The sequence below is a fragment of the Muntiacus reevesi genome, chromosome 20 (genome assembly GCF_963930625.1).
Source record: "Muntiacus reevesi chromosome 20, mMunRee1.1, whole genome shotgun sequence".
NCBI classification, from domain to species: Eukaryota; Metazoa; Chordata; class Mammalia; order Artiodactyla; family Cervidae; genus Muntiacus; species Muntiacus reevesi.
Genome location: NC_089268.1, coordinates 40,499,785 through 40,517,431, shown reverse-complemented (window position 1 = coordinate 40,517,431; position 17,647 = coordinate 40,499,785). Strand labels below are relative to the sequence as shown.

At 39.3% G+C, this 17,647-nt stretch overlaps 1 protein-coding gene across 4 annotated transcripts in view; it reads left to right on the top strand.

Annotated features, from left to right (window-relative positions):
* CAP2 (cyclase associated actin cytoskeleton regulatory protein 2) overlaps positions 1 to 17,647 on the top strand; it is a 134,189-nt gene that overhangs the window by 37,396 nt on the left and 79,146 nt on the right. The window lies entirely within an intron of this gene.

Sequence of the window (17,647 nt, the reverse complement as noted above, 5' to 3'; positions counted from 1 at the left end):
CAGATTCCTTAGTGTGTGTAAGGCAACTACACAATATGCTTTTTAACCCGTAGTATATTTTTCCCATTCCAGTTGTGTTTAGAATATGGTTGAAAATTGTAAATTTTGAAACATGGCAGTTTACACTTTCATAACATATTCCATGCCCATTATTTTTAATATATAAGATGTTTTAGTGCTGTAAAAAAAAAACAGGGTATTCAGTGAATTCATAGTTTATCACTCTGTGTATGTGTTTGCAATAGAAATACTTTCCTTTTCAGAAAACACTTTGCAAAATAAATATTTTAAATGGTAAGGTGCTTGGAATGCTGATAGTTGATTTTCAATGGCTTTGGTTAAAACAGCTCAACATACAGAAAAGATGGTATGATTTATCCGTTCAGACCCACCTGTTGAGTGTTGGGAACTAGTTCAAGGTTCCAGAAGCATACTGTTCTCCTCTTGCCTTCTTAGTGTCCATAGTAAGTGGTTAATAAATGTTTGCCAAATGAATGAATGAAACCGAATGTGTAGAAGAATCAAATTACTGAATCAGTGGACGCATGAATGTACTATGGCTGACAATTTGGATCAAGCAGTATTGTAGATGAGGAGTTAAAAGAAAATCAAGGCCAGGTTGTATGTCATGAATTAGCAAGAGAAACATAGATTCTATAGATATTTATCATGAATGCATACACACGCGCACACAAGCCCTGGTTTTATCGTAGCCCTGACAATGTATCTAGTACCCTCTTCATTCTCTTTATTCTCATTCCTCTTTTATAGTTGAAGAAAATGAGCCACTGAAAGACTGGAGCTCTAAGGCAGTTTAAGTAAACTATGGAATTTAGAAAGACAGTAACAGCGACCCTATGCAAGACAGCAAAAGAGACACAGATGTAAAGAAGAGACTTTTGGACTATGTTAAAGAAGGCGAGGGTGGGATGATATGAGAGAATAGCATTGAAACATGTATATTACTATATGTAAAGTAGATGACCAGTGCAAATTCAATGCACGAAGCAGGGCACCCAAAGCTGGTGCGCTGGGACAACCCAGAAGGATGTGGTGGAGAAGGAGGTGATGGGGGTTTGAGGATGTTGAGACAAATGTACACTCATGGCTGATTCATGTCAATGTATGGCAAAAACCACCATAATATTGAGAAGTAATTAGCCTCCAATTAAAATAAATTAATTAATTTTTTTAAAACTAAAAAAAAAAAAAAAAAAGAAAGCTAGGTGGGAATTCATAAGTAACAGGAAAATCCATCAGTGTATTGACTTGTAGTCCAGTAGAAATCCCATGAGCTGTCTGTGACAGTATATTTTTGTGAGCCTTATTGTAAGTATTTTAAACTGAAGGTCAGAGTTAGAAAAAGGATAACTCTGGATTTTGTTTGATTTTTCTGTTTGGATTGGGTTTTAGCATGTTGCTTTCCCCTCTGATCATTAAAGTGATAGTGATCAGGCAAGAAATAACTTGGGAGTCAAAAGGGCCAGTTGAGAAATTTAATTTTTGTCCAGGACTTCATGGGATCATATTTCTAATAATTAGTTATTCCTGGTTTCATGAGTCTTTAATTGTATTTATATAATTTTAAATATCTGGGTGAAAAGTGAAAAATTCAGTTGTTGTTGTTTAGCAGCTAAGTCGTGTCCAACCCTTTCATAGCACCATGGACTGTAGCCCACCAGGCTGCTCTGTCCGTGGGATTTCCCAGGCAAGAATACCGGAGTGGGTTGCCATTTCCTTCTCCAGGGGATCTTCCTGACCCAGGGATTGAACCTGCATCTCCTGCTTGGCAGTCAAATTCTTTTCCACTGAACCACCTGGGAAGAGAAAAATTCAGTAGATTGTCTCAATATATCCAGGTCAGACAGTCCCAAACTTTTAGATGAGGACTCTCACCCCAAAGTTCATCTGTAAATTAGCTCTTAGAAACTTGGAAAACATTTGCCTATAGACCTAATGTAAGGGATGGGTGGTTCATTTCATATGCAAAGATGCAGAAGAATATTACTCTGTGTGTGGTATACAAACCATTGCCATCCACAGACTCTGCTAATGGTCTGCCATGAAATGAGTACAGAAATTGTGAGTAAGACATTGAGAACTTTTATAACAATCCAGCAGAGTCATTTTAAAGGCTGCTAAATCTGATAATTTAAGAAACTTGGACTTGTACTTTGTGTGTCTTTATTTCATTTTTCTAGTAAGGCTCTTTTATTAATATTTCTTTTACAAAACTATCAGTCTGTGAGAGATGAGAAATTAAAAAGAAAGTCTTCACCAAAGGTTTTTTGAGTAGCACCATGTAATGCAAAATGTTGGGGAGGAAATATGACTCAATGACTCTTCCACCATAATTTTAGTTTTAGTTAAATGAAGCCGGAAAATAATAATATTAAATGAAAAACACTCATTTATTATGAATGCTGATACCTGGGGGAGTGAGCATTTAATTAGAGAAGGACTTAGCACCAGATAAGGATTTCTGTGCAGATTCTGTGTACTTCCAGCTGACAGTGGGCCTGGTTCCTTTCTACTTTTGCTGCCATGCATAGGATTTTTCTTTTTCTTTGTATGAGTATATAATTACTCTCCTTTGATTATCAGAATAAAATCAGAATTGACATGTGGGACCAATAAAAAAGGAAAGAAGAAATTTTTCCAAGGATAACAGAACCGGAATTGAAAGGGTAGAGAGATGATACACTTACCAAAGGATTTGCCTTATTGAAAAGTGAAGTCTGGAGAAGGAAATGGCAACCCACTCCAGCTTGCCTGGAGAATCCCATGGACAGAGGAGCCTGGTGGGCTACAGTCCACGGGTCGCAAAGAGTCGGATATGACTGAGCGACTTCACTTTCACTTTCACTTTCACCCTCAGCTGAGAAGACTTTCAGCTCTTATGTTTGCTATTGATTGTTTTCTTGAGTTCTCAAAGACCTGTGACCATATTTTTTTTTAAGTTGCTTGTTTTCTAATTGCATCACTTTACACACTGTTGTCTAATAATATGTGGTATTTAGAATGCCTTCTTAATTATTTTGAGCAGCCATTGCCTGTATTTTCTTAGCACCTCCTTGGTTTTCTTACGTGAACTCATCTGACAGGGAAATGCAGCATTTTTGTTTGCCCTCTCTGCATACTGGACCGTCTGAGTCAGTGTTCTGACTAATCCCTGATGGTCTCTGAGCTACTGTTCTACCAGACTCAGTAGTTATGTGCTTCAGGAATTTTTCAGTAGAATTGGTTCTATTAGGAGACTCTTGGTGTCACCTTTATCTTTTTTGAAAACTTGATTCTATTTCAGCTGAAAATTGGCAAGGCTATTTAAAAAATTGAGGGAAGCCATTTAAGAAATTGAAAAGTAATCACAAACAACATTGGGTAGTTGTGACTTTCAGTTCTGTATCAGTTGAATTTTTGTGCTCTTTTCCCTGTGTACGTGGTGGTTCTCTTTTTCTCCAATAAAACTTTTTATTTAAAAAAAAAAAAAAGAAAAGTGAAGTCTGCTGGCTTCCCTGATGGCTCAGTGGCTAAGACTCCAGGCGCCCAATGCCAGGAACCTGGGTCTAATCCCTGGTCAGGGAACTAGATCCCATATGCCAAAATGAAGAATTTGCATGGCTCAACTAAAGATCCCACATGCTGCAACTAAGACCCAGTACAGCCAAATTCATTATAAATAAATAAAAATAAATATTTTAAAAACATTATGATTATATAGTTTGCTTTAAAAATGATGAAATGTTTATATTTTTTTTTATTTTACAAAAAGAAAGTCTGGAAGGATACTTATTAAATTGCTGAGAGTGGTCATTTTTCAGGATCAGACTTACCAAAATCTTTACATCCTAAACATCCATGTCTTTTGAACTTTTGTAACAAGCATGTGTAAACTCTTATCAGAAGAAAGGGAGAGGAAGATGTGGTATTTTAAGAAAAAGACCTTGGAAATCGAGGTATTTCCTGGAAGGAGTTCACTGAGCAGCAAAAGACAAGTGAAGAAAACACGGGTAACAAGTAGTGTTGGTCCCACACAGCTTGCCTGCATGGTGGTCAGGAGTAGTCAGGAGTCCAAGATGCTGCAGAATCCACGGGGACCTGGGGAACCAGTGTTCAGCAAGGACTTTCATGGACTGAGTGTTCCATCGTAAGATCTCAGTTCTTGTCAGGTCTATATGGTTGATGAATGAACCAAAATCTGGTTTGTAGCTAAATTCTATGGTCACCAGAGATCTATTTCATTTCTCTGCCTTATTTAAATTTTCTGTATTAGTAAGAGAGGTGAAGGGGAAAGAGAACTAACATTTATTGAGGACCTGCCATGTTAAGCTCTTCCTACAGCTGCCAATGCATAGCTTTACTTGATCATCAGGAGAACACTTTAAGGTAGGTAAATTCGAGATAAAGAAACCAGGCGTCAGGAAGGTTGGATAACTTGCTTATAGCCATACGTCAATGGGTAGAGTTGGATTCTATCTCAGCCCTATCTGAAGATCTTGAAGCTCACGGATTCTCTGCTGTGCCACACTGCTTTCCAAGAATTTCAAATCATTCATTATTTATTGGTAGTTATTGAGCTTCTGGTGTAGTTTATAAAGGCCCTTCTGTGTAGGCACTGGGCTTCCCAAGTGGCTCAGTGGTTAAGAATCCTCCTGCTAATGCAGGAGACATGGATTTAATCACTGAGTCGGGAAGATTCCCTCGAGAAGGAAATGGCAACCTGATCTGGTATTCTTGCCTGGGAAATTCCATGGACAGTGGAGCCTGGTGGGCTACAGTCCATGAGGTTGCAGAGTTGGATACAACTTAGCAACTAAACAACATGCAGGCACCCAGGGGCCTAGTCTTCAAGAGCTTATTACCTACTTGGAGACTTAAGGCATACACACATGCATGAAACTTAAATAAGCATACAACTTAAATAATACCAAGTGAAAGGACAGTGCTTAGCGTTACAGTGCATTCTAGAATAAGGAGTACTTGCTCCCTCTAATTTTTCTGTTTCATTATAGCAGCCAAGTATCCTTTACTTGTATAGACCCCAAAATTCATCAACCATGCAGTACTTCTTGCTTTGAGAGTCAAAGGATTTAAACATGTTGGTAAAATGCTTTCGATTCCTTAAGTGTTAGAAAAGCAAGTGAGAGAATTTTGAGAGGGGCCAATTTGCCAAGTGTTTTGTCACTATGCATTGACTAAACTTGAAAATGAAATTAATTTCGGAGAAGAGTTGTGTTTAGATTACAAACTTATTCTGCCTGTCAGAAAAGCTTACAGATTTAAATATACAATAGTGTTTTCTTTTTTTCTATTCTGATGTCTTAAGAAATACTCACTGGTTTTAATTATTTCAAACAGTTGGTTTTTTTAAAAAGGTCATCTGCTACAATGAACTGTTTAGAAAAGTTTTATATTGGGTTTTTTAAATTACAGTGATTATTTTTATACTAAAGATTTTACAAACTTTTCTACACATTCTGTTGTTTGTGACCTGCTTGTTTTGACCATGTGTTTTGGGCCTCTTTCCATGTCAGTAAGTCGAGGTCTGTACTATCACTTTTAATGACTGCATAGTGTTTCATTGCATGGTTGTACCATCATTGATGTAAACAAAAAATCATAGGTGGAGGAAGTAATGTGTACAAGGATGCAGAGCCCAGATGAAGGTGAGACGAGTAAGGCCCTAGGGTGTGACTCTGAAAGGACGTACACCTGGGCTCCATGGCTGCCTCACCTGGTCTCTTCCCTGAAAGGATCAGCATCTAATGGTCTTCAGTTCAGTCCAGTCCAGTCACTCAGTCATGTCCAACTCTTTGCGACCCCATGGACTGCAGCATGCCAGGCTTCCCTGTCCATCACCAACTCCTGGAGCTTGCTTAAACTCGTGTCCATCCAGTCGGTGGTATTTATAATCATTTAAAAAATTACTGACATTTGACTTTTTTTTTCAGTTTTTTCCCTATTATAAATGAAGTTACAGTGCATATCCTTTTACAAATACTATTCTATAATTGTACAATTATTTTCTCAAGGAAAAGTCCAAGGATTGGTAGTGCTGGGTCAGTGGTAAATGCTCCCTAGTACTTGCTGTTTTCCCCTCCGACCCCATCCCGCCCTTCCTGCCCACCACACACTTTGTACTGATTCATACTCTCAGTGTCTAAAAGTGCTTTAGGCTGTTGCATGATAATTACAAACTAGCAAAATAAGAATTTTAGGGACACAATGCATGATTTGAACTCACATTATTATTCATGGAATTAATTGTTTTAAAAAAACTTTGCCCTCTGTTACACTAGCAAGAAGATAAAAACAAAGCTATGTGTCCCCCTGTAAATCTTTTTTTTTTTTTGCCAGAGAAGATCATTTATCAGTTCTACCTTTTATTTATTTGACATGGGAGAAAGTTTGTTTCAATTGGTTCTCTGGGGCTGGATGTGACATGTTCTGGATGGGATGTTACTTTATTGGAAACCGATAATGCAGCTGAGCTATGTAATAGAAGATTTCAGGTCTGAATATAGAAAGGACATGTTGAAGCTGTTCCTTAGTGTCAGAACTGTGCACTGTGGCTGATGTAAACTACTTATGTGAGCTGGAAGTTGCCAAGGCAACAGTCCTATTAATGAAGAATGAACCTCTCTTATTATCAGTGCCTGGATGAATTTTTTTTTTTTAATAAAATGTGCCTAGTAGTCTCACATTGACATTTTCAATCTACCTACTCATCTTTCCTTTCTAGGCTGCAAAACTATTTAGCTGTATTCAATAAGGATGCATTCTTTCTCTGCTAATGAAAGTGGAATCATTGGGGAAAAAAAAACCAGTCAACTGTAAGGGCAGTAAAAATACTAATTTATAACAATTACCTAATATAAAATTATTGTCCTTTTGATATATACTTTGGCTAAGGCAGAGCCTGAAATTGACTGGGACTTAGTAGGTATTTGAGCAGGCCAGAGTCTTAAAATTAACTTGTCTTTATGATTTAATGGAGCGTTGCCAACATATTTATAAAGAAGTGGAGTGTGACATTGCTCCTTCCTTCTCCTGGTCACACTGTAAATTTAGACTCCATTTTATTGTGTGCACACTAGAAATTAAAAAAAAAAAAAGAAAGCTGTGGTTAAATTGTAGGCTTTAGGGAACCCTGTTGTCTTGAAGAGCCAGAGAGCCATGTTAAGGGGAACGATGGTTAGAATGACTGGGTACCAAGCATTGTGCTTCCTGGGGTCTAGAAAGAAGGAAATCATTTCTTCAAAAAAAATACATTCCTGGCCGTCCAGTGGTTAAGACTCCACACAGGGAAAGTGGGTTTAATCCCTGGTCAGGGAACTAAGATCCCACATGCATGGACAAAATAAAAAAAAGAATACATGCCCTTTTTTAACGAGAACACTTCTTGTGTTTTATCAAGCTAACCAGATGAGGAACTTACCTTTCAGTTATGGTGATCAGCAGCCCATTCCCTTTAAAAGGGAATGTTTGTTGTCTGTTCCACCTGACTAGCATCTTGTTGCCTGTTACAGTCATTAGTCATTCTTGACTTGTTCCCCCTGAGAAGGTACTCAGAGCTTTCTGATTATGAAATTAAATAATAAACTTCAATTGTGTTCTCATCACATCTTTTTAATAATTTTTTTCTTATAATAAAATTTAAATGTTTGAGGTAGAAAATTTGACAATAAATGTATGAAGAAGAAAGTTTTAAAAGCCACTCATAATCCCACTACTCAGTTAACTGACATCGTGGCATATTTACTTCACCAGGACATTATTCAGAGTCCTCCTTGGTAAGATAGAATCAACACTGATCTGTGAGGGCCATATGTATAAGGACAAGTGACACATGCCAAAGGAGATACAAAGATGCTGACTGAAATTAAGGGGACAGTTGTAGTCCAAGCAAAACTTGGCCCTTCTATGTCACTGTGGCATTTCCAGGGTCAGCAACAAGTAGCAGTCAATCTGATTTCTCAACTTAACATCTTTAGACTACATGGCTGACAAAACAGATTTTGCCGTCAGAACAAGTTTTAGCACAAGCATGCCTCCAGTTTTCTTTGTTAATAGTAATCCTGGCTTGCTTCTTTGTGGCTTTCCTATTGGCACGTAGGGAAGAGAGAGCTGTTTCCCAAACATATGCAAAATAGGCAAAAGTTCGTGGGAACTAAAGATGTCATAGTGAAGAGACATTGTGTACTTGCATGTTTTATTCTTGGCAGTGATGGCATAAAGAGGCAGTTTGGGTGTTGCTTTAGTCCCCTCCAAGCATCCCCAGATAAATATGATAAAAATAACAATAATAAGCACAAAGAATAAAAGTCTCATGCACTGAGAATAAAAGCTTTTTTAGATAACTTTGTTGTTTTTAAGAAACTGAAACAATCCAAGTAAAAATAGAGTGTTTATCATTGAGTTTCTTAGTCATCCCCTGTCAGTACAGTCCCACCATCCTTTCCACCAGATAACACCCCTAAGCCCCTCTCGCATAGCCGTTCATAACCACCCCTACCTCCAATTCCATAATCCAATATGCATATATCACAAGGCAGGTAATGGGGAAATGCTCTGTCATCAGAAGGATGAAGCTGGGATGGAAGTTCCAAAATGTCTGAAAATGGAAACAGAATACATTTTTTCTCATTTGAAAAAGAAGCGGAAAGTTCATACCAATGTCAGTTCCCTGGTTTTGATGTTGCACTATATTTAAGTAAGATATAACTAATGAAGTAAATTAGGGCTTCCCTGGTGGCCCAGAAGGTAAAGAGTCTGCCTGAAATGCAAGAGACCCAGGTTCGATTTCTGAGTGGGGAAGACCCCCTGGAGAAAGGAACGGCAACCCACTCCAATATTCTTCCCTGGAGAATCCCATGGACAGAGGAACCTGGAGGGCTACAGTCCACGGGGTTGCAAAGAGTCAGACACAACTAAGCAACTAACATATACACACACACACACGCACACACGCACACTCGCAGTGGAGTAAACAATGATGAGAACACAGCACCTCTCTGTACTATCTTTTCAACTTACTGTGAACCTTTCCAAATAGAAAGGTGAAACAAATCTTTTGATCTGTAAAGTGTAGGAATTTTAGAAAATTAGAACAGTGTAATAGAAACATTTTAAAAACTCTTAAGATGTTAGTGAACTGATATCTCTTTATAAATAAATAGTTATTTCTTGGAGAAAGAAATGGTAACCCATTCCAGTGTTCTTGTCTGGAGAATCCCATGGACAGAGGATCCTGGTGGCTACAGTCCATGGGGTCACAAAGAGTCGGACACAACTGAGTGAGTGACTGAACAGTTATTTCTTGAGAAAATAAAAAAGAAGTGGAAGAAGGACTTTCAGTTTCTGGTTCTGCATGTAAAGAGCCTGGAAGTCACCACTCCATCCAAATAACAAGGAAAAAGCTGAACTCTGAAAAAGCAACTCTTGTTGGGTCCTTAAAGGAGGATGCAGGGAAAACTGCTGTCCTTAAGACCAGAGAAACAGGTGAATATGGGAAGTTTAGGTTTAATGGAGCAGAGACTCATGAGTGAAACTGTCAAGGGAACCAGTTGTTGTTTAGTCGCTAAGTTGTGTCTGACTCTTTGTGACCCCATGGACTGCAGCACACCAGGCTCCTCTGCCCTTCACTATCTCCTGGAGTTTGCTCAGACTCATGTTTCTTGAGCGGATGATGCCATCTAACCATCTCATCCTCTGCTGCCCTTTTCTCCTCCTGTCTACAATCCTTCCCAGCATCAAGGGCTTTTCCAACGTGTCAGCTCTTCATATCAGGTGGCTAAAGTATTGGAGTATTTGTTGAGGTTGAAAAACCTGAATTATAATTGGCAAATTATTGGAAGCTCAGTGCAGACAACTCAAAGTTAAGAACTCCGGGGGAACCCAGTCACAGGCAGTCCCCACAGTATTTTGAGATTTACCTCTATCAGCTCAACTAGGTTCCCACAGTAAATACTAGAGAAAAATCTGCTTGGGGTTTTGGCAGGTGGAGGGGAAAAGGAAACATTTTGAAATAAGCCAGAGCACTGAGTTATTAGTAAGGCCCTAGCATTACCCTATTACCGAAATAAAACAAAGACATTATAAGAAAACTATAGACCTATATTTTTTGTGAACATAGGTGCAAAAATCCTCAGCAAAATATTAATTAAACCTAAAAAAGTATAAAAAAGAATTATATACCATGATCAAGTTGGATTTTTTCCCAAGTAGGCAAGTTTGGTTCAACATTCAAAAATCAATTCATGTAATCTGTCACATCAGCAGACTAAAAAAGAAAAATCACATGATCATGTCAATAGATTTAGGGAAAGCATTTGACAAAATCCACCACTTATTCCCTGGTGGCCCAGCGATGAATAATCTGCCTGCAATACAGGATACACGGGTTTGATCCCTGACTCGGGAAGATCCCCTGGAGAAGGAAATGGCAACCCACTCCAGTAATCTTGCCTGGAAAATCCCATGGACTGAGGACCCCAGGACACAGTCCCTGGGGTCACATAGACCCAGACACGGCTGAGCAACTAACAACAATAATAAATTCTTTGTCGGGAAGATCCGCTGGAGAAGGGATAGGCTACCCACTCCATTATTCTTGGACTTTCTTTCTGGCTCAGTTGGTAAAGAATCCACCTGTAATGTGAGAGACCTGGGTTTGATTCCTGGGTTGGAAAGATCCCCTGGAGAAAGGAAAGGCTACCCACTCCAGTATTCTGGCCTGGAGAATTCCATAGATTGTATAGACCATCTTTTAGGACTTGAAATAGCTCGACTGGAATTCCACCACCTCCACTAGCTTTGTTCATAGTGATGCTTCCTAAGGCCCACTTGACTTCACATTCCAGGATGTCTGGCTCTAGGTAAATGATCACACCATCGTGATTATCTGGGTCGTGAAGATCTTTTTTGTACAGTTCTTCTCTGTGGAATTCTAGTTGAGCTATTTCAAATCCTAAAAAATGATGCTGTGAAAGTGCTGCACTCAATATGCCAGCAAATATGGAAAACTCAGCAGTGGCCACAGGACTGGAAAAAGTCAGTTTTCATTCCAGTCAGTAAGAAAGGCAATCCCAAAGAATGCTCAAACTACCACACAATTCCACTTATCTCACACGCTAGCAAAGTAGTGCTCAAAATTCTCCAAGCCAGGCTTCAACAGTACGTGAACTATGAACTTCCAGATGTTCAAGCTGGTTTTAAAAAGGCAGAGGCACCCGAGATCAAATTGCCAACATCCGCTGGATCATCGAAAAAGCAAGAAGAGTTCCAGAAAAACATCTATTTCTGCTTTACTGACTATGCCAAAGCCTTTGACTGTGTGGATCACAATAAACGGTGGAAAATTCTGAAAGAGATGGGAATACCAGACCACCTGACCTGCCTCTTGAGAAACCTGTATGCAGGTTAGGAAGCAACAGTTAGAACTGGAGATGGACCAACAGACTGGTTCCAAATAGGAAAAGGAGTACATCAAGGCTGTATATTGTCACCCTGCTTATTTAAATTATATGCAGAGTACATCATGAGAAACCCTGGGCTGGAAGAAGCACAGGCTGAAATCAAGATTGCTGGGAGAAATATCAATAACCTTAGCTATGCAGATGACACCACCCTATGGCAGAAAGTGAAGAACTAAAGAGCCTCTTGATGAAAGTGAAAGAGCAGAGTGAAAAAGTTTGCTTAAAGCTCAACATTCAGAAAACTAAGATCATGGCATCCAGTCCCATCACTTCATGGCAAATAGATGGAGAAACAGTGGAAACAGTGACTGACTTTATTTTGGGAGACTCCAAAATCACTGCAGATGGTGACTGCAGTCATGAAATTAAAAGATGCTTACTCCTTGGAAGGAAAGTTATGACCAACCTACACAGCATATTAAAAAGCAGAGTCATTACTTTGCCAACAAAGGTCCATCTAGTCAAGGCTATGGTTTTTCCAGTAGTAATGTATGGATGTGAGAGTTGGACTATAAAGAAAGCTGAGTGCCAAAGAATTGATGCTTTTGAACTGTGGTGTTGGAGAAGACTCTTTTTTTTCCCCCCAATTATTTTTATTAGCTGAAGGCTAATTACTTTACAATATTGTAGTGGTTTTTGACATACATTGACATGAATCAGCCATGGATTTACATGTGTTCCCCATTCTGAACCCCCCCTCCCACCCCCCTCCCCATCCCATCCCTCTGGGTCATCCCAGTGCACCAGCCCCGAGCACTTGTCTCGTGCATCCAACCTGGACTGGCGATCTGTTTCAGCATCGAAACATGTATATTATCAAGTGGAGAAGACTCTTGAGAGTCCCTTGGACTGCAAGGAGATCCAACCAGTCCATCCTAAAGGAAATCATTCCTGAATGTTCTTTGGAAGGACTGATGTTGAAGCTGAAACTCCAATACTTTGGCCACCTGATGTGAAGAACTGACTCATTTGAAAAGACCCTGATGCTGGGAAGGATTGAAGGCAGGAGGAGAAGGGGACGACAGAGGATGAGATGGTTGGATGGCATCACCAACTCAATGGACATGAGTTTGAGTAAACTCCAGGAGTTGGTCATGGACAGGGAGGCTTGGCGTGCTGCTGTCCATGGGGTCGCAACGAATACGACCCAACTGAGTTACTTTCACTTTCACTTTCAACACCTATTCATGATTAAAAACTCCATAAACTAGGACTAGAGGGAAACTTTCTCAATTTAAAAGTTTCCCTGTAGTCCTAGTTTATGGAGTTTTCTTACAATGACAAGAAACTGACAGCTAACATCATATTTAATGGTGAGAAAGTCAGAGATCAGGTGCAAGGCAAGGATGTCCCCTCTCACCAATCATTTTCGACATCAAACTAGAAATTGTTTCTAATGCAAGTAGATGAGAAAAGGAATTAAAATGCACTCTGATTGGGAAGGAAGATATAAAACTGTCTTTTATCACAGATGACATGACCTTCATCTATGTGGAAAGTTCAAAAGAATCAACAGAAACTCTCCTGAAACTTAATTAAGTGATTACAGCATGCAATATTTGTTAGAGAATTCATTAGAAATGTGAATTCTTAGGCCCAAGAATCTGAATCTGAAACCCTGGGGGTGAATCGTGACAATCTGTGTTTTAACAGAGCCTCCAGGTGACTATGTGACTCAGCTGCCAGCAATGCGGGAAACCTATGTTCGATTCCTGAGTTGGGAAAATCCCCTGGAGAAGGGAAAGGCTACCCACTCCAGTAATCCTGCCTGGAGAATCCCATGGACAGGAGAGCCTGGGGGGCTACAGTCCATGGGATCGCAAAGAGTTGGACAAGACTGAGTGACTTTCACTTTCACATTCTTTCACCAGGTGAATATAATGCAAACTTAATGCAAACCAGTTGAGAACTGCTGGTGTCAGCCTTCTTCATGGCTCTCTGTGTCAACCCAGATGGCCTTGATAACCTGACTTTGTAGGGTTGGTCACTATGTTCATGTCTATAAAATTAAGCATCTTCAATGTTGTTTTAAGCAAAATCGTGAAGTGGGTGAAACTTGTCTTTGGCATCCTATCACCTCTTGTTGTCAGCTCATTTTCCTGCCTTGCTTTCATCTGTCAGATTCTTTTACCTTTTTGTTGGATGAAACTCAAGAGACCTCACTGTTAGGATAGATTAAAGGGTCCTAAGGAATCAGATCTAAAAACACAGCACCTCTAATTATAAAATATGGGACTTTGGCAGACTCATTGGGGAGGAATGTGAAGGTGGTGTTGACAGTGACCTTCCCAGAGCCCCCAAATTGCACCTGATGAGCAGATGCCCATTCCCTTGACCTTCAGTCAGAGAAAGAGGACCCCCTTCCCTTTGCTGTTTGGTTCCCAAGAAGAGGGCTGATATAGTCATAAGATCTGGAAATATCTTCAGTACAGGCATCCTGGCTGGATGCTTTCTGCATCTCCTCCAATTCTTACCTGTACCCTTTCTCCCAGTTGCACCTTGCTCATTTTATCACTTGGTGCTTTGTGGCCTATAGATTTCCCAATGAAATAATGCAAAGCTTCGATGGTTGTTCAGAGACCAATTGGACTTCCCCGGGGAACCAGTTCTGTCTCAGGGGGATTAGATGAAAATAAGTCATGTTAACTGGTGTCTGTTTATCCCGAAGCTTGCTTTAAACTGATGACTGAAATTCATTCTCCTACTCTTTCCCCTCAGACCACAGGTCAAGATTGTATCCCAACCTGTCTGTCTAAGAACTCCAGTCACCTAAGTAAAAATTGATAGAATTCAATCAAGCAAAATGCAAAACTTTGCCTCTTACAACACTGTCCCTTTCCTCTCTACACACACATGGTCACAGGCAGATAGATGTGCATGTATACCCACAAAGGTCACTGAGGCGCTCTGAGCCTGGCACACATGTGATGAACAAACTCAGCAAAAACCCTCAATTATTTGTCATTACTGAAAACCCCTACGTTGGACTTTTTCTTTCACAATGTTTTGAACTGCCTGAGTGAGCCAAATTCTCCCTTTCAAGTTATCAGAACTCAGCAGGTTCAGAGGAATTGTTACTGATGCTGTCTGGTTGAGGGGACTCGTGGAACTTTCCAGAAGTAAGAAGCAGGTGGATCAGAATGCCTCAAAGATGGAATAAAAATTCTTTGAAATGTGAATGGGTCAGGTTAAAAATGCATGTAGTTTAGAGTCTGCTAGTCATACCCAGAGTTCCAGGGAGCCGGAAGAGGTACACAGCTGAATCCTCAGAAAGATTTGTCTGCATAAGCACATCGCAAGGGAGAGCGGAAGCAGATAGCTAGACATTCAGCCCTCATGTGCGCCAACCTCCACCGCCGTTGTTGAGTGAAAGGCCATGTGGGGGGAGAGACTAATTAATGAAACTGGCCATCTTCATTTCATCAGACCCGCCAGAAAGTTGTTCTGTTAACAAAGGGCTAAATGTTGTTGCTCAGGAAAGTAAAAAAGGGCAGTGATAGTGTTCATCTTGGGATAACTGCAAAAATATTAATGCCACCTCTGAGCTGCAGTTTTAACTGTAGAAGTCAGGCAATCGCAAATTACTGTTCTCACAGCAACTATGATTCAGCTGACTCCACAAGGCTTGTCGTAGATGAGGACCATACTTCTGTATCATCATTGTGGGAGAAGTGCAGTTCTTTTATTTATGTCTAAGCCATGGAAAGTTTTATTTCATAAGCATCTATTTGGAAATGTGGTTATTAGAGACTGACAAAAGTCCTTCTGAACCACTGGAAATAAATGTTTTGATGTATGGATAAGCATTCATGCCACTCTTGAGCTTCATGTTCAGGAGGTCATAATGGTCTCCAGGACAGTAAAATTTGAAAATTCTCTATTTCCCTAAGGAATATCCAAAATTTGAGATTTTTGAGCAACATAATCCCAGCACTCAGGCTGACAGGACAAAGAGGAGATGGTGTACTCCAAAAAGGAAAATATACCCTCATTTAAATATTCATAAGACTTAATCTGTTATGTTTGTGATGATGAATTTGTCATTCTAAATGTAAATGATCTACAAATCTTGGTTTTATTTTAAGCATTTTCTTGTCAGTAAGGGGAAAAAAAAGCCCTTGGGTGAGAAATGAGAAAAGTTAAGCACTCCCTTTTCCCGTCTCCTATTCCATCAGGCCCTAGAAGATTAGGAATAACACTTTTGCTTGAAACGGAAAATAAACCAGTCTCCAGTAAGGTGGCAAAATGCTCAAGGAATCACCCACAGGGTTACTAGAAATAGTGTGTCAGAGAGGAATAGAGCATGCAAAGGAAAGTCATGGGCTTGCCCTCAGAGAAAATAAGACAATGGACAGAAACAGATTCCTCGCTATGGCTTAATTAGAGTGTAACTTAGACTCTTAAAACTTAATAAGAGTATTAGCATGTTTTAAAAATATTTTTCGGGGGCTTCCTAGATGGCGCAGTGGTAAAGAATCCACCTGCTAGTGCAGGTGATATAAGAGACGCAGGTTCAACCCGTAGGTCGGGAAGATCCCCTGGAGAAGGAAATAGCAAGCTGCTGTGGTTTTCTTGCCTGGAAAATTCCATGGACGGAGGAGTCAGGTGGGTTACAGTCTGGGGAGTTGTAATGAGTTGGACGTGACTGAGTGACTGAGCACACAGCATAGCTTAAGGTGACAGAAAATAAGAATGAAATACAAAGGGAAATTGAAGTCTAATGAATCAAAAATCAAAAACAACATTAATACAGAAATGAAATATAAATTAGAAATGTTAATGTATATGAGACCCTACTGAATATCCATTTATCAGCAATAGAGGAAAGTGTTGATATAATCACAGTAATTACAGATGACAGATAAGGAAATGAAAGGCAGAGAGAATCTAAAAGGTATGAAATCATTCAAATATTATACAGTATGAGGATAATTGTTGGAACCCCTGAGTAGAAAATCTAACAAATGGAACAAAACGTATTTTGAAAGATAAAGTTATGTAAGAAAATTTACCATAAATGAAAGGACCAAATCTATTCTAAGAAATATAACACAGAATGCTCAAAATCCAAACATAACTTAGTTAAGCTGTTAAGCTTCAAGGTTAAAGAAATAATTCTTCAGGTGTCAGAATAGAAAAGTCAGTTTCCTACAAAGGAGAAAAAAGTCAAGCTGGCTTAGATTTGTGCATTGCCACATTCACTGCTATCCTTTCTGCACATGGTGAGAGAGAGAGAGACCCAAGGATGTTATATCTAGCCAAGATGTTAAAATATATACACAACAGGGAGACATGCTTCAGACTGAAGAACTTAAGCAACTTTGAGACCTTTTTGAGGAACATACTTGAGGAACATACTTTTGGGAATCTAGCCAGAAAAAAAAAAAAAATCAAAACTCAGAAGTGGAGAAGTCATGGTAAAACAACTGGTGAGAACCACTAGGTATGTCTAAATGTAGAACTAATTCTCAGTAGCTATGGGATTAGCATTACAGTAAGAATAATAACTAAAACAAAATGAAAAATGGAGGCCAGAGATAGAAAGAAGTGGGAAAGGCCTGTGTTCTTGTCTTTCCCAACAAGGAGTCAATTAGTATCGTCTAAAATGACATTATGTCATTTAAAATATAAATACATAAGTATTCCAGTCTCTTAATATTTTATATTTTTATCTTAGAATGATCATTTGGGTGCATGCTCAGTTGCTAAGTTGTGACCAACTCTTTGCATCCCCATGGACTGTAGCCTCCAGGCTCCTCTGTCCTTGGAATTCTCCAGGCAAGATTACTGGAGTGGGTTGCCATTTCCTTCTTCAGGGGATCTTTCCAAGCCAGGGATCACACCTGCATCTTCCACATTGATAGGCGGGTTGTTTATCACTGAGCCACCAGGGAAGTCCAGAATGATCATTTAGATTATTTAGAATGATGCATAACATAGTGCAGAGACTTTTATTTGAAGCTTATCAGTTCTTTCTCTTTCATTTTTAGTATTCACTTATAATGAAAATTTATACTTTCATTTTAAAAAATAGTACTTAAGGTATGGTCCCATTTTACCAATGTCTGTCTTCATATGGATTTTTAAAGGTGGATGCTGTGATGTTCATCTTGTATTAATAATGATTATTTCTAGGTTACGAGATATTTTTTTTAAAAATTTATTCTTTG